Here is a 22,131-nt window from a genome sequence, read left to right as displayed (position 1 = left end):
AGAATGGACACACGTTAGAGGACTTGCTCTCCTGAGTAGCTGTGGGTGGGGCTACTTTATAGGGTTCTTGTCCCTCGGGAGGGGAGGGGAGGGGGTGGAATTCTTACAGATTGGGTGCAGCTGTGCTGCTCAGGCTCCAGCTCCAGGCCCAGCGTCTCTGCACACGGCCCGTTGCTGCCATCTTGGGTTCAGGCCTCCTGCCCCTACGAGGAAGCGTAGACCCAGCCATTTCTCACTGGGAGTGTTGGTTGCAGGGCTTCTGGACGCAGCATCCTACAAGCAAGTGAATGCCAAGCACAAAGGAAAAGAAAAAAAAAAAGGTTAGACTTTACTTTATTATCCAGAATGGGCTTTGTTGGTGATACTTCCTTCAGAATTTACTTTCACTTTGACTTTGTTTCGTCTGTTTTGAATTTTATGCACTCATTTCTTTTTCTTTAGTGAATAACTTTACTTATTTTGTCAGTCAGTCAGAAATGCATAAAAAATACTGTAACATCTTGCTACAGAAAATGTGGTCCATGAAGCAATAGCTTTGGTATCACCTGAGTGCCTGTTAGAAATGCAGACTTCTTAGGCCTAGCCCAGAACTGCTGAGTCAGAATCTGCATGTGAACAAGACCCCAGTTGATTCATGAGCATGTTAAAGTGTGAGAAGCACTAGTTTAGTGAGAAAACATCTTTTATGTTTAACAAATACTAACCTTTTGCCATAATTGCTTCATATATTTATTTTTTCTTTACATATTTAAAAGTAAATTGCAAAAAGACTTGCTTTTTATTTTTTATTTTATTTTATTTTTTTAAGACTTGCTTTTTAAATAGTTTAATGGGGGTCTCTTAAAAATAAGAGCCATTTGTACATGTTTACAATGTTATCGTCAAAACTTAATGATATTAACTATAATTCTCTAATATGACTTAGTACTAAATTTGTATTCAGATTTCTCCAGCTGTTTCCAAAAGAGCTTTTGCACTTACTTAGCTTGTACTAGGCGGAGAAGGCAATGGCACCCCACTCCAGTACTCTTGCCTGGAAAATCCCAAGGATGGAGGAGGCTGGTAGGCTGCAGTCCATGGGGTCGCTAAGAGTCAGGCACAACTCAGCGACTTCACTTTCACTTTTCACTTTCATGCATTGGAGAAGGAAATGGCAACCCACTCCAGTGTTCTTGCCTGGAGAATCCCAGGGACGGGGGACCCTGGTGGGCTGCCATCTACGGGATCACACAGAGTCGGACACGACTGAAGCGACTTAGTAGCAGCAGCAGTGTGTACAAGGATCAAATCTTGGTCTCTCTGTAGCTTTTGGTCATTATGGTTTGTGTCTCTTAAGTGTGTCTGAATCTAGACTACTCCTCTCCTCCCTCCCACACTCACCTTTTCTTTTTATGACATTGTCTAGTTAAAGACAGGTCAGTTGTCTTGTAGAATGTCCCCAGTTCTAGGTTTGACTGCTTCCTTGTAGTCATGTTTAACTCGTTCTTCTAGTCCCTGTATTTCTTGTAAATTACAAGAGCCAAAGGCTTGATTAGATTCAGGTTAAGCATTTTTGGCAAGACTATACATCACAGACAGTAAATATTGTTTACTTCCCATTGCATCATGTCAAGTTGCACATAATGTCTCATTCCATTAAAATAGTGACGAGAATATTTATCATTTGGTTCAGATGGGGTAAGCCTAATGCCTTCAACATAGTGTTTGGTTTTTCCTCTTGTGACTCACAAATGACCCATGAAATATTTACTTTGCAAATATTTCATTCTCTATCGATTTTTTAATGTTGTTTCACTGTTCATTGGTAATCTTTGCTGGATCCTTTTTTTTTTTTTTAGTTAGGGGCTGCAAAATGGTCACTTTCTAATTTTTTATTTCTTTTATATTTACTAGCTGAAATTCTTTGATAAGGAAGAGGTTTCTTTTTAGCTAGGGCTATTGGGTTACTCTTAAGTGCAGTTCTTTTTTTTTTTTTTTTTTTAATTTTAATTGGAGGCTAATTACTTTACAGTATTGTAGTGGTTTTTGCCATACATTCACATGAATCAGCCATGGGTGTACATGTGTTCCCCATCCTGAACCCCTCTCCCTCCTCCCTCCCCATCCCATCCCTCAGGGTCATCCCAGTGCACCAGCCCTGAGCACCCTGTCTCATGCATCGAACCTGGACTGGTGATCTGTTTCACATATGATAATATACATGTTTCAATGCTATTCTCTCGAATCATCCCACCCTCACCTTCTCCCACAGAGTCTAAAAGTCTGTTCTTTACATCTGTGTCTCTTTTGCTGTCTCACATACAGAGTCATTGTTACTATCTTTCTAAATTCCATATATATGCGTTAATATATTATATTGGTGTTTTCCTTTCTGACTTACTTCACTCTGTATAATAGGCTCCAGTTTCATCCCCCTCATTAGAATTGATTCGAATGCATTCTTTTTAATAGCTAAGTAATATTCCATCGTGTATATGTACCACAGCTTTCTTATCCATTTGTCTGCTGATGGACATCTAGGTTGCTTCCATGTCCTGGGTGTTGTAAACAGTGCTGCGATGAATTAAGTGCAGTTCTTACTTCAAAGATGGTATAAAGTTTTAATTATTAACTGTTAACCCTTATAATCTTAATATGCATATTTAACAAAATCTAAGTTAATCCATGTCCCCCTCCAATTTAAGGATCTTGGCATTTTTCTTACACATTATTTTTGTCAAGGTTTTAATTCTATCTTCTTTTATTTCCATCCCCCCACCCCCATATTAGACTTTATTTTTACTGACTTATATAGTCAATCTCTATGTGTTTATATTTAGCAGGATCCTAGCCTGTTTCTTTTTTTTTAATTTTAATATTTTTAATTTAAGGACAATTGCTTTACAGTATTGCATTGGTTTCTACCAAACATCAACATGAATCAGCCATAGGTTTACCCATGTCCCCTCCCACTTGTACATCCCTCCCACTTCCCTCCCCTTAGCCTGTTTATCCTCTCCTTTCTATCTTCAGGAATGTCTTAATGTTTCTCTAGTCTTTTGGTGGTAAGCAATGCAAATCTTTTCTAAAAAGGAAAAGAGATTTACTGAATATGTGGTTCTAGGTTGACTGTTGCTGTCCTTAGTCCCCTTGGTCCATTCTGAATTGCTGGTCACCACTCTGCCTCTCAGTTCTGTGACCTCCTTTGGTGGGGTCCCTGTTTTTTGTATTCCATACTGCCTTCCTTTGTTGTTATAACTCCTTTACTGAAACGCATATTATAGTAGCTTCTTAAGAAAGGACACTTGAGCTAAATTTTTGGTGCCCTTGCTTGTATGAAAGTGTCTTTATCTTCACACTTGGCTTCCCTGGTAGCTCAGTTGGAAAAGAATCTGCCTGCAGTGCAGGAGACCTAGGTTTGATCCCTGGGTCAGGAAGATCCCCTGGAGAAGGAAATGGCAATCCACTCCAGTACTATTGCCTGGAAAATCCCATGGACAGAGGAGCCTGGCTGGCGACAGTCCACTGGATCCCAAGAGCTGGACACGACTTAGTGACCAAACAATGCCCATCACCACCACAAAATTTGGCTGGCATTGTTTGTTAAATATTTGAAAGTAATTTTCCTAATACCTTTGGTGTTGCTTTTCAGAATCAAATATTGTTTTGATTCCCCATCCTTTGTTTGTGACTTGTTTTTTCCTGTTCTACTTCCTATATTTTGCCTGTTTCCTCTGGATTCCCATTTCTGTGTTTGATTTAGGCCTCAATTTTTCCTTTTCCAGTCCTGTGGCCACTGCTGAGTTTTCCAAATTTGCTGGCATATTGAGTGCAGCACTTTCACAGCATCATCTTTTAGGATTTGAAAAATAGCTTTTAGGATTTGAACTAGCTGGAAAAGGTCAGTTTTCATTCCAGTCCCAAAGAAAGGCAGTGCCAAAGAATGCTCAAACTACTGCACAACCACACTCATCTCACATGCTAGTAAAGTAATGCTCAAAAATTCTCCAAGCCAGGCTTCAACAGTACCTGAACCATGAAACTTCCAGATGTTCAAACTGGATTTAGAAAAGGCAGAGGAACCAGAAATCAAATTGCCAACATCTGCTGGATCATCAAAAAAACAAGACAGTTCCAGAAAAACATCTACTTTTGCTTTATTGACTATGTGAAAGCCTTTGACTGTGTGGACCACAGCAAACTCTGGAAAATTCTACAAGAGATGGGAATACCAGACCGCTTGACCTGCCACTTGAGAAATCAGTATGCAGGTCAGGAAACAACAGTTAGAACTGGACGTGGAACAACAGACTGGTTTCAAATCGGGAAAGGAGTACATCAAGGTTGTATGTTGTCACCCTGCTTATTTAACCTATATGCAGAGTACATCATGAGAAATGCTGGGTTGGATGAAGCACAAGCTGGAATCAAGATTGCCAGGAGAAATATCAATAACCTCAGAAATATCAATAACCTCAGACACTACCCTTATGGCAGAAAGCAAAGAAGAACTAAAGAGCTTCTTGATGAAAGTGAAATAGGAGAGTGAAAAATTTGGCTTGAGGCTCAACATTCAGAAAACTAAGATCATGGCATCTGGTCCCATCACTTCATGGCAAATATATGGGGAGACAGTGGAAACAGTGACAGATATTATTTTTGGGGTCCCCAAAATCACTGCAGATGGTGACTGCAGCCGTGAAATTAAAAGATGCTTGCTCCTTGGAAGAAAATTTATAACCAACCTAGACAGCACATTAAAAAGCAGACATTAGTTTGCCAACAAATGTCTGTCTAGTCAAAGCTAGGAGAAGGCAATGGCACCCCACTCCAGTAGTCTTGCCTGGAAAATCCCATGGACGGAGCAGCCTGGTGGGCTGCAGTCCATGGGGTAGCTAAGAGTTGGATACAACTGAGTGACTTCACTTTCCCTTTTCACTTTCATGCATTGGAGAAGGAAATGGCAACCCACTCCAGTGTTCTTGCCTGGACTTGTTCTCAGCGTTCTTGAGAATCCCAGGGACAGGGGAGCCTGGTGGGCTGCCGTTTATGGGTTGCACAGGGTCGGACACGACTGAAGTGACTTAGCCACAGTCAAAGCTATGTTTTTTCCAGTAGTCATGTATGGATGTGAGAGTTGGACTATAAAATAAAGCTGAATGCCAAAGAATTGATGCTTTTGATCTGTGGTATTGGAGAAGACTCTTGAGAGTCCCTTGGACTGCAAGGAGATCCAACCAGTCCATCCTCAAGGAAATCAGTCCTGAATATTCATTGGAAGGACTGATGCTGAAGCTGAAACTCCAAAACTTTGGCCACCTGATGCAAAGAACTGATTCATTCTAAAAGACCCTGATGCTGGGAAATATTGAAGGCAGGAGGAGAAGTGGACAACAGAGGATGAGATGGTTGGATGGCATCACCAACTCAATGGACATGAGTTTGAGTAAACTCCAGGAGTTGGCGATGGACAGGGAAACCTGGTGTGCTGCAGTCCATTGGGTCGCAGAGTCAGACACGACTGAACAACTGAACTGAACTGAACTGTTTATTTTTTTATTTAGTTAGATTTGGATGCACTGGGTCTTCATTGCTGCTCATGGGCTTTCTCTAGTTGTGGTGAGTGGGGGCTACTCTTTGATGTGGAGCACAGGCTCTAGGGGTGTGAGTTTCAGTAGTTGTGGCTCACAGGCTTTATTGCTCTGAGGCATGTGGAATCTTCCCATACCAGGGATCAATCTGTGTCCCCTGCATTGGCAGGTGGATTCTTTATCTACTGTGCCTCCGGGGAAGTCCTCTAATTCTTGATTATTGTCTTTCTTTTAACTTGGGAGGAGAAAAGTCCAAGCAATCTTGATTTTTTAATAAGGTGACTATGCTTTCTGGGGTGAGTATAAATTTAAGCATATTTTTGTGGGAGGCTTTTTATAGTATTGATTGTAAGGGGATATATTTCTTTGTCATAAGTCTTGGAGGAGCCAACATTTTGCCCATACATACTTTCAGGCAAGCACTAGACTATGAATTAGGAGGCCTGAGTTATAATTTTTGGTTCTTGCTGGGTGATCATTAGGGTATCACTTACCTCCTCTGAACTTCAGTTTGCTTATGTATAAAATTATGTTCATTTTTCTTACTCTGCCATTATGGAGATCAAATGTGATATACCAATTGTCTTCACTCATAAATTATTAGTCAAAAATTTCTTACATTCCACAAAGATCTGCAAGCATAATACTTGCTCCTCAAGGTTATTTGTGGCTGAGGGTTGGCAAACAGCTGCTGCATTTTAATATCTTGTGATTTCTTTATGTTTCTATGACCTGGTCTAGGAATGAAGGAATTGTTTCAGTTTGAATCTGGATGAGAATCCTGAAGCTATAATCTATTTTATTAAGGCTTTGCACTTTATTTTTAAACCTGGCTTCATGAAGTTGATGTCAGAAACTTGACATCAGAAATGTGACGTTAGTCTATTAATCACCTTGGGTGGACGAGACAGGCGGCCACTGCAAGTATAAAGGAAATACTAATCTAAGAGTGACTAAGGCTAAAAGTAATCCCCTTCGGAACTAGGTTAAGCAGTTTTATTTAGGGCTTAGGTAGTGAATCAGCCTGCGGAAGCTTGGACTTCCAGGGTGAGGGACTTGCAAAGTGTTTTGGGGAAGTGTGTATGTGTAGCTTGGTTGGAAGAGTGATTCATCTTTTTAAAAGACTCTCTCTGCATCTCTCTCTCTTGTGCTCTGTCCTCTTCTTATTTTCTCTTGCTCTCACACTCTCTAAGACTCTCTTTTGCTCTTCATCTTAGACCTGCTTGGACTCCAGTTTCTTCCTGGCATGTCCTTTAAAGATCTAGAGCAAGGGTTTTGCCTGAGACTTGACGGGTCTGGGGAAGGAGAGGACTGGTCCGCCCAGGACCACCACCGGGGGAGCTGGACCTACATCCCTCTAGCACTCTTCTATCCATTACTTTGAAAGTGAAAGTCGCTCAGTCATGTCTCACTCTTTGTGACTCCATGGACTGCACAGTCTATGGAATTCTCCAGGCCAAAATACTGGAGTGAGTAGCCATTCCCTTCTCCAGGGGATCTTCCCAACCCAGGGATCGAACCCAGGTCTCCTGCATTGCAGGCGTTTTCTTTACCAGCTGACTCACAAGGGAAGCCCATGTATTACTTTATCTTGGTCTTTATTTGGAACTCAGTGATATCCGCAGAGAAACGTTACTGTCTCTAGATGCTGCAGTCATCTCTTGTCATTCTTTAATTCCTCCTACTCCTGCTTTAGTCTACGTTTTGAAGCCTACTAGGCTTTTGGAAATATTTGCATGCAAGAAAACAGGTAGTTTTACTGGTTCTCTATCTGTAAGAGGCACACAACCACACACAAAAAAATGGATAAGATGGGAAATAAAAGTGGTGAAGTTTAATTTTTGTTCTCAAGAAGATAATAGATGGCATTAAAGGGTAAATAGTCACTGATGAACTTCAAGGAAGAAATTTTTATGCATGTTTTTCTTCAAAAACAACCCACAGTCGTGACAAGCCATGACAACTGAAATACATTCTGTTAATTAAGCACAGGTTTCCAAGATAATGATCCAGAAAGAGTACAGAGAGATGGAAGAATAAATCTGTATGTTTATTGAGGTTGTATATGATCTGGAAAGCTGTAGCAATGTGAAAAATGACAAATGATTCCAAGTACATTTGGATAAATACAGCTGGTTAAGAGCAACATCAGAAAGGAAGGTTGTGCTTCTATGGGTGGAGAGATGTTATACGCCATAACTCAGTTCACTTCTGACATTTATGAGGTGCATACCAGGACAGAGCTCAGCTCTAGAAACTGGAGGGAGCTACAAAATAAATGACACTGTTAAGGAAAAAAATAAAAATAAATGGCCAGGGACGCCTGGCATGCTGCAGCCCATGGGGTAGCAGAGTCAGACTCAACTGAGTGAATTGAAGGAAATAAAGACTTCCTGCTGTTTTATATGTCACATTTGATCAGACTAAGGAATTCTTATTTTATATTATGTTATTTTCTCACTGGTTTTGTTCCTGCTAAGGCTGTGGGGTGAAACAGCTTACTGTCTCTACATGGCATGTGCCTCTGCCCTGAGAAAAGGGGCTGGAGAGATGCCAGATCTGTTGGAAAGCTGGAACTCCGAGGGCACGCAGAACTCAAAGCCACAAAATATAAGCCACATTATCTGGTTGGGTTTAGTTCTGGGTTTTTCTGGGGGTTTTGGTTTGGTGTTTATTTTCCTCCTGGGTTTTTAGTATGGTCTCTTTTCAAAGATCTGTCCTTGCTTCACCTGTGCTTCTGAAAACACAGAAAAGGGTCTTTGATCCTTGTGAGCAGTCGTGGAAAGCACACTTTCCAAAGTGTGGTCTCTGGACCAGCAGCATCAGCATCTACCTGGGAACTCATCAGTAATGTACATTCAGAGGTGCCATCCAGACCTATTGGATCAGGAACTCTGGGGGTTCCTGATGTGATGTGATGTGTGTCTTAAGCCTTCCAGCGGATTCTGAGGCTGGATCCCTGAGAACTGAAGGAGAACAGCGCCCTCTAGAGGTCATATGTTAGAGCAACTATGTGTGTGCTGTGCTGTGCTTGGTCAGTGGTGTCTGACTCTTTGTGACCGGATGGACTGTAACCGGCCAGACTCCTCTCTCCATAGGGATTCTCCAGGCAAGAATACTGGAGTGGGTTGCCATTTCCTCCTCCAGGGGATCTTCCCAACCCAGGGATTGAACCCAGGTCTCCCACATTGCAGGTGATTTCTTTACTATCTGGGCCACCTGGGAAGCAATTATGGGAAAAACTAAATCCAGGGGGAAGTGTGGGGAAAGTCCAAGTTCCCAAGTCCAGCTGTCCCTCCCCACACAAAGAGATTTCTACCACAATCAGCTTTGGAGGCTATGAAAGAAAGTGAAAGTGAAGTCGCTCAGTCATGTCCGACTCTTTGCGACCCCATGGATTGCAGCCTAAGAGGCTCCTCTGTCCATGGGATTTTCGAGGCAAGAGTACTGGAGTGGGTTGCCATTGGAGGTTCTGGGATGATATAATTGATGAGTATTGCTGTTCTCTTTTATAATAGTCCAGGCTCTGAAGATGGTTGAATTCTAAAATGAGTATTTACTGTTCTATTTACTTTTTCCAGTTCTGGTCTTCATTTCACTCTTCTATTCAAAAACCTTCAGTGCTTCTCCATTAATTAAACACTGCCCTCTGCCAGGTCTTCAGTGTTTTTGCAGCAGGTCCTGTTTCTTCCCTCATGTCTTTCCTACATGAAAAAGTTTTCTTTCCTATCTTCTGTGCTCTTGTAGTTCTGGCAATGTCAGCACAGTTTGTAACTGTCCCCGCTACAGGCTGAGCTTCTTGAGGCCAGGGACCGCATTCAGTTCCTTTTTATCCCCAGCATTTAGCCCAGTGCCTGGTTCACAGTAGGTGATTGGAAAATGGTTTCAAAATGAATAAATGGAGTAATGTAACTCAAGGTCTAGTTATTTAGGTTGCTGTCCCTGAAGCTTCCTGTCATCTTCCTGCAGTCCCTTTCGATGTGAAATCCCTCCCAGCCGCATCTCTAGCTTCACAAAATTCCACCCATCCTTTAAGATTCACTCATAGTGACTGCTCAGTGAACACGAGAGAGTGAACTGTAGAGCTTGGAATGTTCACTTGATCAGGCAGGGTCATCAGCTGGCAAGTTTACTAAGTTACCCCTAAATCACTAAGTTCCCAAGGCAAGTGCATCCACAATAAAAATAGCACAAATTTAATGATAACAGTAATCTATAACATTCTTGGGTTATATTAATTGAATTCTTGCTGCTAAGTCACTTCAGTCGTGTCCGACTCTGTGTGACCCCATAGACGGCAGCCCACCAGGCTCCCCCATCCCTGGGACTCTCCAGGCAAGAACACTGGAGTGGGTTGCCATTTCCTTCTCCAATGCATGAAAGTGAAAAGTGAAAGGGAAGTCGCTCAGTCGTGTCCGACCCTTAGCGACCCCATGGACTGCAGCCTACCAGGCTCCTCCATCCATGGGATTTTCCAGGCGAGAGTACTGGAGTGGGGGTGCCATTGCCTTCTCCGATAAGCAACCGCTTTTCCCAAAACTTGAGTCTTTGACTCAGGAGTCAGCGTTTGTCCCAAGATATACATCACATCCTTCCAAGTGAGGTCATAAAGCAGAGTAACACCTTTAAAAGCTCAGGAAGCCTTTTATATATGTTATTAAAATTTCAAATTAGCCTATGAAGAAAGTATTATTATCTATAAAACAATAAATGAGGCCCAAAGGGACTAAATAATTTGCCTGGTCATATAGCTAGAAATGTCAAAGCCAACATTAAGATCCAAGTCTGGTTAACCCCAAAGCATTCAGTCTTCATCTGGAGCTAAATAGATCACTGACAAAGTATATAGATGTTAGAGATGTTGATGGTATGGAATCATGAATACACAAAGACCATTAAAAACCTGAACTCATGAACCAGTCAATGAATAAATTGATATTTATTGAGCACCAACTGTGGGATGAGCCTTGTTCTAGGAGCAAGAGGATACAGAGGGTGAATAAGTCAGCCAAGATCCCTGCTCTCAGGGAATTTGCTTTCCAGTGGGAGGCCCTCTTGGAAGAGATGACATTCAATCAAACTCTGGATGAGTAGGAGGAGCCTATCTGGGAAGACTCTGCTCCAGCCAAAAAGAAGGAAATGCAAAAGCCCCAAGATTAAGGAAACTGGTGGAAGAACCAGCAACCACAAACAGCTGAGGGGAACTGATTGAACTTTCTGGGCACACGTGCTGTAAGGGTAGGAACCAGACCCAGGTTGTGAGTAGCCCAGAATGCGAAGTTAGTAAGCACAGGGAGCCAGTTACCCTACCTGGGAAGGAAAACTGAAGAGGGTCTTTTGTAGCTCTGAATCTTTTCTGTCTTTCCATCTGTGCCACTCACACTATTCACAGTACCTGAAAATGAATCAAATTATGTGTGACTTTGAGGCAAAGGCAAGCATCATCATTAAATAGAATCAACACTAATTTAAAAAAGCCCAATGAAGTACATGACATATTCTAGGAAGAATTTTCTTTTTAGAGGCATCATACTGACTGGGTTCTGCACATCAGACATCTCCCTACTTTGTTGTCATTTAAGAAGAATTGAGCTGCATTTTCACTAATGTTCCAGTGGCAGGATCTGGTTCCCAAGGTCTGTAGAGATACAGTCAGAATCAGAAGGGAGGCCCAAATGAGAGCAAATCTTTTGATGAAGACACACAATTTAAAAGCAATAATAAAACAGACTAAAATTCCATCTGCTCTTTATTATCACTATGCCTTGACAGTTACATACGAGGTTGGTGATGAAGGACGTCTTTTGGGGATGAACAGTTCGCCCCTCCCCTCCACCACATGTTTCCGATTCCAAATCCAGTTTATGGTCCATCTTTGCTCCTTCTTTGGCCCCGCACTTGATGACTTTCTTGTCCCCTGCGTCTTGTGATAGGTGCTGTGAGGAGCTTCCTCTCTTTTTTAGGAGGGCTCACAGCACTTCTCTTCTCAGAAGGACTTCCCCACATTGTGCTGTTTATCTGCTTTTGTCTAAAGTGACCTTCTAGCCAGTCATTTTTTTGCATGTTTTCTCAATGACAGTCTGACCCATTCAATACTTACTGTCTTTCATATCTCTCAAGAGGCAGGCATATGGTAGCTTTGTTTTTTGGCCAAGAGAATTACATAGTCGTGTAGGTATATAAATTCTTCAGCTCTTACTTCTCTGAATATTTTTGCATATTCCTCATTAGTCTTAAATTTGTTTCTTATGATTGTTCTCTAGCTGTCAAGTCTTAACAAATATATTATTAAATGAAAGTGTGTATGTATATGTTTGATGTTGCAGGGACTATTTATAATGACTATTGTATGCTTACGTTGGATTTTTACCATATCATTTAATAACCATGAAATTTGTACAGAAGCAACTATGAAATCTACAGTTTAGTGCCAAGATAATTAACATTTTAGACAATAAGGTTAAGATATAATAGACCTATTGAAATCTTAGTTAAATTGGTATCTGTATTTAACCTTGCTAAAAACTCACTGAAATTTTCTATTGCCTTTTATTTTAGGGCTTTCTAGTCTTATGAAGAGAACTGATACGGAGCTTTAAAATGGCCTATTTCATTGAATCTGTGCAGTCAACAGGTAGTATTAATATGAGTTCAGTTCAGTTCAGTTGCTCAGTCGTGTCCAACTCTGCGACCCCATGAACCGCAGCACACCAGGCCTCCCTGTCCATCACCATTAACATGAGTAAATTGTATGAAAACCCCAAAATTTTATGAATATTTTCTATTAGCTTATGATTATGAGGGTCTTTTGGGGTAAAGAAATAATTTATGTCTACAAGACTCAGAATCCATGAGGTTATACTTTTCTGTAGATTATTAATTTAGTTAATACTAAGAGGTAAAGCACCCCTCACCCAAGTGCAGCCTGGAAGTGAGGAGAGTTAGTGGCCCCAGGATCAGTCCTCAGCTGATGGGGGATGGGAACCAGTGAATAAATGCTACAGCCTTCCACCCTTCAGGTGGAAAGTTCTACCTTTCAGGAGGTACCCAAAGAATCAAGATAGGACCATCCTTGACAGTGAACACTTATGTTGGCTTTTCTGTCTTGATTTATTATTAATACATTCCCCTCTCCTCTCCTCCTGGTTTTTAGGCTCATTTCACAAATGAACGATCTGCACTCAAGTCCTAGTCTCAAGTTGTTCTTTAGGGAGAATCTGAACTAAGATATTTGTACCAGAAATAGCCCTAGAAAACAGACCCTGGAAATGTCTTCCTGGTGGTTGGCTAGTGGTAAGTGGGTGATGTTGTCCTTTGTGTGCGGTAGCATCAGAGTTGCTAAGGCTCTCAGTGCGGTGGTTGGGTGAGGTATAAGTGAATGGGATGTCACTGAGTAGTTCAGAAGCTCAGCACCTGAGTGGTATGGGCAGTAGCTATTATAAAGATGATGGAGTTGGCTGGATGTCTGCCTCAGAATCTTTGAAGGGAAATAACAAATCCAGGTCAGCCAACTGTCAAGGGAAGCTGTAAGAGCCAAAAGTCTTGCTTGGCAGCATATAAAGAGTCTTGTCTCTTGCAGCTATAGGGCAGCCTGCACTAAAAGTTAGGCCCAAGATTTAAATAAGGTGGCAGGACTGCAAAGAACACTTGTGCACAGCCTCCACCACTCTCGTGTGCTAAAGTCTGGGCTCCAGGATAAAGACATTTGCAAGAATGTGTCTAAGAACCTTAAATCCCTCCCTGTCTTCCTCTGAACCCACTGGGCTGGCAGAAGCAACTGTCTTCTCTTGCCTGGAGACCATGCAGAGACTTCCCCTTAAGTGGCTGTGTTGCAGGATGATATTTATTCTCAAGCTCTGACACTCACATCCTCATTCAGGCCAATAATTAGGGTTAGGTTTCAGCAGAACCCCAAGAGAGAAGGTTTAAAACTTATTGTGGTAGAAATAGGTATTCACCCAAATAATTGTGGAGAGTGGCTAGCATGTACTGTATAGAACCAGAGGAGCATGTGTAGGAATGGATTTTAACAGTATCAGGATGGGTGAAGTGGTGGAGGAACAGAATATAAAGCTAGATGGGGGAGAATGAAATGACACTGGAGCACTCTCCATAACTTGGGATTAAATGTCCTGGCAAAGAAATGTGCAACTGGTCCCAATATGCTCTGGGAAGGGAAGATTGAACATGACAGTGACCTTCAGCAAATAAGGGGGAGATGCTAGAATTGATGTGGGCACATATGGAGGAAGGAATTGGGTCAGAGAGATGGGCTTGCAGGATGGACTTGTTACATAAGACCAGAGAAGCCACCTGCTGATTAGATCCTCAAAGTGGGCCCAGAAAAGTACTGCTTTTATAAAAGTGATAATGAATGTACTAGTAAGGGGCTGGATGAAGCACAGCCTGGAATTCCACAATCTGGAATCAAGATTGCCAGGAGATATATAAATAACCTCATATACACAGATGACACCACCCTTATGGCAGAAAGTGAAGAGGAGCTAAAAAGCCTCTTGATGAAAGTGAAAGAGGAGAGTGAAAAAGTTGGCTTAAGACTCAACATTCAAAAAACTAAGATCATGGCATCTGGTCCCATCACTTCACGGCAAATAGATGGGGAAACAATGGAAACAGTGACAGACTTTATTTTCTTGGGCTCCAAAATCACTGCAGATGGTGACTGCAGCCATGAAATTAAAGGACACTTGCTCATTGGAAGAAAAGCTATGACCAACCTAGACAGCATATTAAAAAGCAGAGACATTACTTTACCAACAAAGGTCCGTCTAGTCAAAGCTATGGTTTTCCAGTGGTCATGTATGGATGTGAGAGTTGGACTATAAAGAAAGCTGAGCACCAAAGAATTAATGCTTTTGAACTGTAGTGTTGGAGAAGATTCTTGAGAGTCCCTTGGACTGCAAGGACATCCAACCAGTCCATCCTAAAGGAGATCAGTCCTGAATATTCATTGGAAGGGCTGATGCTTTGGCCACCTGATGCAAAGAACTGACTCACTGGAAAAGACCCTGATGCTGGGAAAGATTGAAGGCAGGAGGAGAAGGGGACGACAGAGGATGAAATGGTTGGATGGCATCACTGACTCAATGGACATGAATTTGAGCAAGCTCCGGGAGTTGGTGATGGACAGGGAGTCCTGCAGTCCATGGGGTCGCAAAGAGTCAGACAAGACTGAGCAACTGAACTGACTAAGGGGTACCAAAATCACTGGAAGCTCAGAGGTGGCATCCTGGTAGGCAGGGGTTAACAATTGTAGGTGCTTTTGCAAAATTAATCTACCTAGAGTCAATGGGAACAGTAAGATTTCAGGGTAACAGAGGCCAGTGGCAGCACGTTAGCATCAGATGCAAAATATATATAATTATCAGAATTAACAGCAAGGGTGGGTATCAGGCAGAGCACCCTGACCTGCAGGGATCTGTGGTGATGGTTGATATACTGTGCTCTGTTTTTAGGGCAGAGACAGTGGGTTGCCAACCGAGGAGGTGCTTGACTTGTATAACTAGAAAGAGATTAAGAATTGGTGAGCAAAAGACTGATGTTACTTCTTCACTATAATCTCTCTCCCAGTTTTTGTATTTGAATGGTTCCCAGACCCGAAGCCCATTACTTCAAGGGGGAGGGGAGTGGTGCCTGGAGGTAGCTTTACAGCAAGTATATACAATACACATACCTTCAGTTCTTCCCCAAATATAAGTATATACTGAGAGAATTTGTATATGAGTCCTGTCCATGTAGATACAGGGTCTGAGCTCAGAATTATAAAGGTTCCCAATTGTATTCCTTTTCAACTCAACTGCAGACCCCTGCAAAAACCAGATGGATTGTTGCAATAAATATGGACTATATAGACTTAAACAAAGGTCCCTCCAATTATAGCTGCTGTACTGTGTATGGCATCTTTATTACAGATCTGCCACTCGGTTTATGGCTATTGGTCTGAGGAATGCATTTTCTTTCAATTCTTTCAATCACCTTCCACGTTTTCCACATTTTCACAATGTGGAAAAAACAGTGATACACATTCATTGAGTTAGACCAAGGCTATATTCACTCTCCTGATCTGTGACACAAAATAATCTTCATAAACCTTAATCACCTTGATATTTTTAGCATAATGCACTGGTCCATTATATCATTAATATAATGTTAATTGGAGCTGGTGAACAGCAAATAGCAAATATTATGGATGCTTTAGACATATCTGGTCCAAAGGATGAAAGATAAATTGAAAATGATTCAGGGGCCTGCTGTATTGGTGAAGTTATTAGGGGTGCAGTAGTCTGGGGGTATGTTGGGATATCCCTTTAAGGAGAAAACCAAATTATAGCACATTATGCCCTCAATCACTAAGAAAGAGGTTCAGTGCTTGTGGGGCCTCTTTATATTTTGAACATAGCCAGTTTTGAGTGGAGACCATAGCAAGAAAGGACTTTATCACAGATTAGGGTTGCATTGCAGTTGTGCTAAATGATCCAGCAGACCAATGGTGTTAGATGTACCCATGGATACTATAGGATACTGTTTAGTCTCTGACAAGCTCTGATAGGAGAACCATAGGACAGACCTATACATTCTGGACATCATTATGCCTTCTGTGGCAGATAACCACTGACCATAGTAAAACAAGCTCCTCGAGGGCTACTGTGATATTGGAGAGATGAGGCAATCTGACCATAGGATGCCAAGTGACTATAAGAATGAATTTGCTCACCATGGGCTGGGTGATATCATTACCAATGAATCATAAGGTGCTATCACAATCCACTGCATGATGACAATTGCTCATGAGGATCAGGCCCAAGCAGGTCTCGAGGGTATGTCACCTTGGTGGCATAGAATCTCTTCTTCAGTTTATGCGTGTGGTGTCACGGCGGCTTGCAGATGATCCAGTGGTGGAAGAGGACATTTCTCAGGTCTGGTTCATACGCGGGTTGAATCAGTATATTGGGAGAAGAAGGAAGTGAACAGTTGTCACATTATAGTCATTCAATATTGATCTTCAAGGACAGAGTGGGGGGAATCTCAATCCATATCTGGGACTTCATTCTGCTTAAGGAGAGATACAATTGTTTTATTAAAAGCATAAAGAGAATCCATAAATATCTTTGAGGTATTTCTGGTTTAAGCATAGTTACTGACAAACCATTTGGCCTAATTTCCTTGGATTCCCCCTTTAGTGGACATGAGGTGGGACAGTGAGTGAGCTGTTACTATTCTCCAGAGGAAAGCCTTTACAAAAAGATTCGAATGGCTTCTTCATAGATAAAAATCCCAATCCCAACTTCTCCCTTAGGTTCTCCTGCCTGTCTAAACTTCCTCTAAATTTCTAGCACTCATTACATGGGTATAATAAGAGTTTGTCTAGTCTTAAGAAAGGATTCTAGCATTAATTAAAGCAGCCAATGGCTGGGCACTTCCTGCCTGCTAGCCACTAGACTGGGTGTTTTGCATGAAGTATTTTACTGTCTTTCAGAACAATTGTACAGGGCAGATATTATAATCATGACATTGTTTATGAGGGCACCATGGATTAGAGAAGTCAAATCACTTGCCTATAGATATGCAAGTTGGTCAGTTGTGAAGCTAGGATAGAACCTGGTTGTGGTCCTCAGTGATACATATAGGATTCTTACTTGAGTTTTGAACTTCAGAATTATATAACCCAGTGGGTCAGTTGAATTCACTACCTCCCAAGAATTACTCTCCCTCTTTTTTTTCTCCCTGTGTTTTATACCCTTTCCCCTTCTGTCAGGTTTCAATCCACCTCCACAGGCACAGTTATAGATTATGGTTAGTTAATTTGCCATAAAGACCAGTTGGCATACATTTTTATAACTCAATGATTTTGCCTTGCATCACTTGGTGCAGGATACTGGGACCCAAAAAGATAATAAATAGAGCAACCTGGCTTAATGGATACAGGCAAGACACTTCAGGTAGTCCACAAGGAGTGACTTCAGAGTGCAGTTACCACTATTAGCCACCAGATGGCAGAGATACTCAGGGAAGCGCGGCATGGAGGCTACAGGTGAGCTGGCGGCCTGGCTGACTCGGGGCTTCCCACAGGCCTGAGAGTTGAAAGCGGAATGGTTTAACATCGTTCTGAGCAGAGAGGGTCAGTTGTTTAGGCACATATAATTAAGAAAGGTTTAAAATAGAATTCACTGGTGAGTTTCAAAGAGGCTCACTTTGGATCTGATGGAAAATTAATGCCAGAAAAATGAAATCTAGAAGACTATGTGTGTGCACACGCATGTGAGTGTGTGTGTGTGTGTGAGATTCGGAGGTGTGGCTCACTGGAAAGCGTATTTTCAAAGAAACAGCATCAAAACACAAGATCAACAGTTGAACTAGAGAACGGGGTGAATACAATTATCAGGCATGATTCAGTCAAAATGATTAGTATTTTAGTATGAAGTATGTAATGTGGATTCTGCTGCAATGAGGTTCTAGAAGGGGGTTCTTAATTTTTTTTTAATGCCATGGGCCTCTTTGACAGTCTGGTGAAATGTATAAGTCCTATGGTAGATAATATTTAGCAAAAATGGCCTCAACCATATTTCAGATCTCTTTTTCCAGAAGCTTAGTTCTTCCCCATCAGGAAGCAGAGCCTATGTGCTCCTCCCATAAACCTGGGTGGATCTTCATGACTGCCTCAACTAATAGAGGACAATAGAAGTGACTCTTGTGACTTTTGAAGTTAAGTAACAAAAGGTGTTACAACTTTCTGCTGGCTACCTCTGTCTTGGGTTTCCAAGCGGACGTGTGAGGAGTCCGGCTACCTTGAAGCTGCCATATTAAGAGAGACCACGTGGAAAGACTCATTGTTTTGTCTTGGGAATGGTAGATTATGCTGCTGCTGCTCAGTCGCTTCAGTCGTGTCCGACTCTGTACGACCCCATAGATGGCAGCCCACCAGGCTCCCCTGTCCCTGGGATTCTCCAGGCAAGAACACTGGAGTGGGTTTCCATTTCCTTCTCCAAAGCAGGAAAGTGAAAAGTGAAAGTCAAGTCACTCAGTTGTGTCCCACTCTTCGAGATCCCATGGACTACAGCCTACCAGGCTCCTCCGTCCATGGGATTTTTCCAGGCAAGAGTACTGGAGTGCGTTGCCATTGTCTTCTCCGTAGATTATGCTATGAGACTGATATTCTCTTTGTCAGTAGTTTATTTAACACAGGTTTGTTGCAGGAATTTCACAAGCCGCTAGCATATAGGGTAATGTCTCTTAATGAGCCCATAAAGAAATAACATACTCCAAGCCAATGACAGATTAATCACACTATTGTTCTGGACAACGGGAGAAGGTACACATACAGTCCAAATTAAGTTGAGATATACCTTCATACAAATTTTGTTTCTCAGGAGAGACAGCTTAACCAGTGGGAGCTGACTTTCAGATTCGAGACAGTCTAGGCTGCTCCCAGGGTAATCCCTCCAGGGACGTTTGCCTGCCTTGTGCTTCTGTGAACAAGTGCTCAAGATGGGAAAAGATGTCCCTTCTTTTCCTAAGGCTGCTGTATGGTTTAACGGCACTGGTGACCCAGAGCACCCTGGCCATGGAAAGAGCAAGGAGGTAGGTCATCAACTAAAAGTTTGTAGCTTTTTTGCCAGATCGAAACTCTAGGATATTCCTCACAAACTCTCGGTGTTCACAGTCTAAATGCTTCCTTGCCATAATCCCCCTGCTTCTCCGTGTGCTCTGATTGATAACCCCCAGCAGGACCCATCAGCAGCTGTGCTCATCAAAGATAACTGATGTGATGGCGACATCCTGACACAACTTCTAAAAACAACTCTTTTTAAGACACAGATGTATAGAACACTCTTTTGGACTCTGTGGGAGAAGGAGAGGGTGGGATGATTTGGGAGAATGGCATTGAAACATGTATAATATCATATATGAAACGAATCGCCAGTCCAGGTTCGGTGCATGATACAGGATGCTTGGGGCTGGTGCACTGGGATGACCCAGAGGGATGATACGGGGAGGGAAGTCGGAGGGAGGTTCACGATGGGGAACACATGTACACCCGAGGCGGATTCATGTTGATGTATGGCAAAACCAATACAATATTGTAAAGTAATTAGCCTCCAATTAAATAAATTTATATTTTAAAAAATCCACACACAAAAAAATAAAAACAACTCTTTTTGGTCTTTGTCATAAACAAGTGGATTTGAAATCATACCTAACCAATACACAGCACTGGTAGAGATGGAGATGCTGAGTGAGCCCACCTGTTCTTGGCCCTGGTGGTTCAGGTCTTCCCAGACTGGGAGCAAGACTTGTAAACAGATGGTTCCAGCCCCAGCCACTTTGTTGTTATTTTTCAGTCGCCAAGTTGTGCCCAATTCTTTGTGACCCCGTGGACTGCATCGCGCCAGGCCTCTCTGTCCCTCACCATCTCCTGGAGTTTCCTGACTGTAGTTCTATGAGAACCCCTGAGGGAGACTGGCTTGCTGCTGCTGCTGCTGCTGCTGGAGACTGGCCTAGGGGAGGTCAGTCAGCCCCAGAACCATGAGAGATAACAATAAAATGATTGATTGTTGTTTTAAGCCACAGTTGGGTGGTGATTTGTTCCACAGCAATAGGTAACACAAACAGACCCCATTTCAGAATAATGTTTCCAAAGGCTAAAATGTTGGGTTGGCCAAAAAGTTCATTTGTATTTTTTCTGGATACAAATGGAAAAACCAGAACAAACTTTTGGCCAATCCAGTAGCATATATAAGATTACAGAGGCATATTGAAAGATTAAAAACTCAATATATGATAATACATGTGCTTTTTATCAATGTATTAAATGAGATTTATGTTGCATATAATGACTGCTATAATTTCAATGTGTTGATGAATGTTTGGACGTGTCCACCCAATGAAAATTTTCTGTGATATAAATGATATAAAGATATTGGCTACTTTTTTGATAAAGTCACAGGTACTTCTAATACTGTTGCCAAATGCAGCTTTTATTTATTATGGAAGGAAAAGCTAAATTTCAGTTACAGATGAGTGAAAAGAAAGGAATGGAGGTTTTTATTTATTTACTTCCCGTCCAAGTAATTTATTTCTCTTTCTCCCCCACACCCAACTGAGAACCATAGGAAGCTGATGCTTGTGAGAATCTCAGGAATTATAAACCAATCCTGCCTTTCCCCTATGTTGGAAGTGAGGGGTGTGACATTAAGTCTGATGACAAATTGAGATTATAATGGAGTCATCATAACTCAGGCATATAAAAATGGAGTGGGGTGGCCATTTAGAATCTGCTCTCAGACATTCCCAAGTTCACCCCTGAGAACTTGAACTTGCTGTAAACTGTACCTATGCCAAGGACACCAGCCATTTTAAAAACATCTGCTAATTGCAACCTTGAGTCTCAAGGTTTTTCCCCTTATAACTGATTATGCAACCATTTCGGACCCCAACCAATCCTTACTTAATAAGCACCCTTGCTTCTTGCCCATTCCAATTATGATTCTTAATAAGCCACTCTTCTAACTAACTGTAACCTTGCAGTTTTTGCCTTTATAAACCTCCTGCATTTTGTAGTTTGGTGGAACATGATTCAAACTTGAATCATGTGTCTTAAATCTGTGTCTCTTGGGCTGCAGTCCTAACAAACCCTGAATAAGCATCTTTAATTTCAGTCATGTTTCTATTTCTCAAATTTTGGTTAACAAATCTTTGCTCAGTATGAGTGGCTGTTTGGGAGTGGTGTATTTTCCCAGGCCACTCCTCTGCTCCCCTTCTCTGGAGTTGTTTGTCTTCTACACTCCCTTTCATAGATCTGTCTGCAACTCTTTTTCCATGGCTTTGTCTTCTTCTGTGACCCTTATTAGTCTTGAAATTAAAGGAAGAGCTTTAAAATTAAGGCTGTGTGTATACTCACTTCTTGATCTTGCCCACAATTCCAGAATTCATTTCTCAGTTTTCTCCTTTACATGCTATGATTTTTCATGTGACCCCTCTACTTAAACAGATTGTGAATCCATGCATATCCCTACAACCTACCCCTAGAATGCTCTGTACATAAATCCTCCTCCACTTATCCAAATTAGTGTCTCCTCCGTATGAGTCTGAGCACTGCTTGTAGAAGAATCATGTGGCCCCACTTCTAACCTAAAGACTACCTGGAGGCAGGTCTTAAGAACTTGCTTTGTGACAAGCTGCTCTGGGTGATCTAATGGCCCTAATGGTTTGAGAGCCCCAGATCTGAGCCCCGCTCTTGTCGAAGAAGGTCCATACAAATTGCAGTTTTTCACTGTAGCCTCTTCTTACTGTATACCCTCTTCTACTTACCATAGCCTCACCTGCCTCTGACATTCCCATTTTCAGAATTGTTATTTATCTTACCATGCCCTGACTTCCTGATGGAAACTTTAGAGCAGGGAGGAAGAAGAGGATCAGTGGTGAGCACTAATCATGTGGCAGATACTCTGTGAGATCCAGTGAAGTAGATGTTATTGACCTTGTTTTACAAATAAGAATATTAAAGTTCAGAAAGTTGAACAACTGGTTCAGGGTCCCACAG

At 41.9% G+C, this 22,131-nt stretch overlaps 1 long non-coding RNA gene across 1 annotated transcript; it reads left to right on the top strand.

Annotated features, from left to right (window-relative positions):
* Positions 1-126: 126 nt before the first annotated feature.
* LOC138988902 (uncharacterized) lies at positions 127-20,421 on the top strand. The gene is made up of 4 exons (XR_011465147.1): positions 127-320; positions 12,129-12,204; positions 12,724-12,863; positions 19,931-20,421. It is a non-coding gene; the product is annotated as an uncharacterized lncRNA (long non-coding RNA).
* The last annotated feature ends 1,710 nt before the right edge of the window (positions 20,422-22,131 follow it).

This window comes from Bos mutus, chromosome 8 (assembly GCF_027580195.1).
Source record: "Bos mutus isolate GX-2022 chromosome 8, NWIPB_WYAK_1.1, whole genome shotgun sequence".
Lineage (NCBI taxonomy): Eukaryota > Metazoa > Chordata > Mammalia > Artiodactyla > Bovidae > Bos > Bos mutus.
This window is presented reverse-complemented; position numbering and strand designations above follow the sequence as displayed.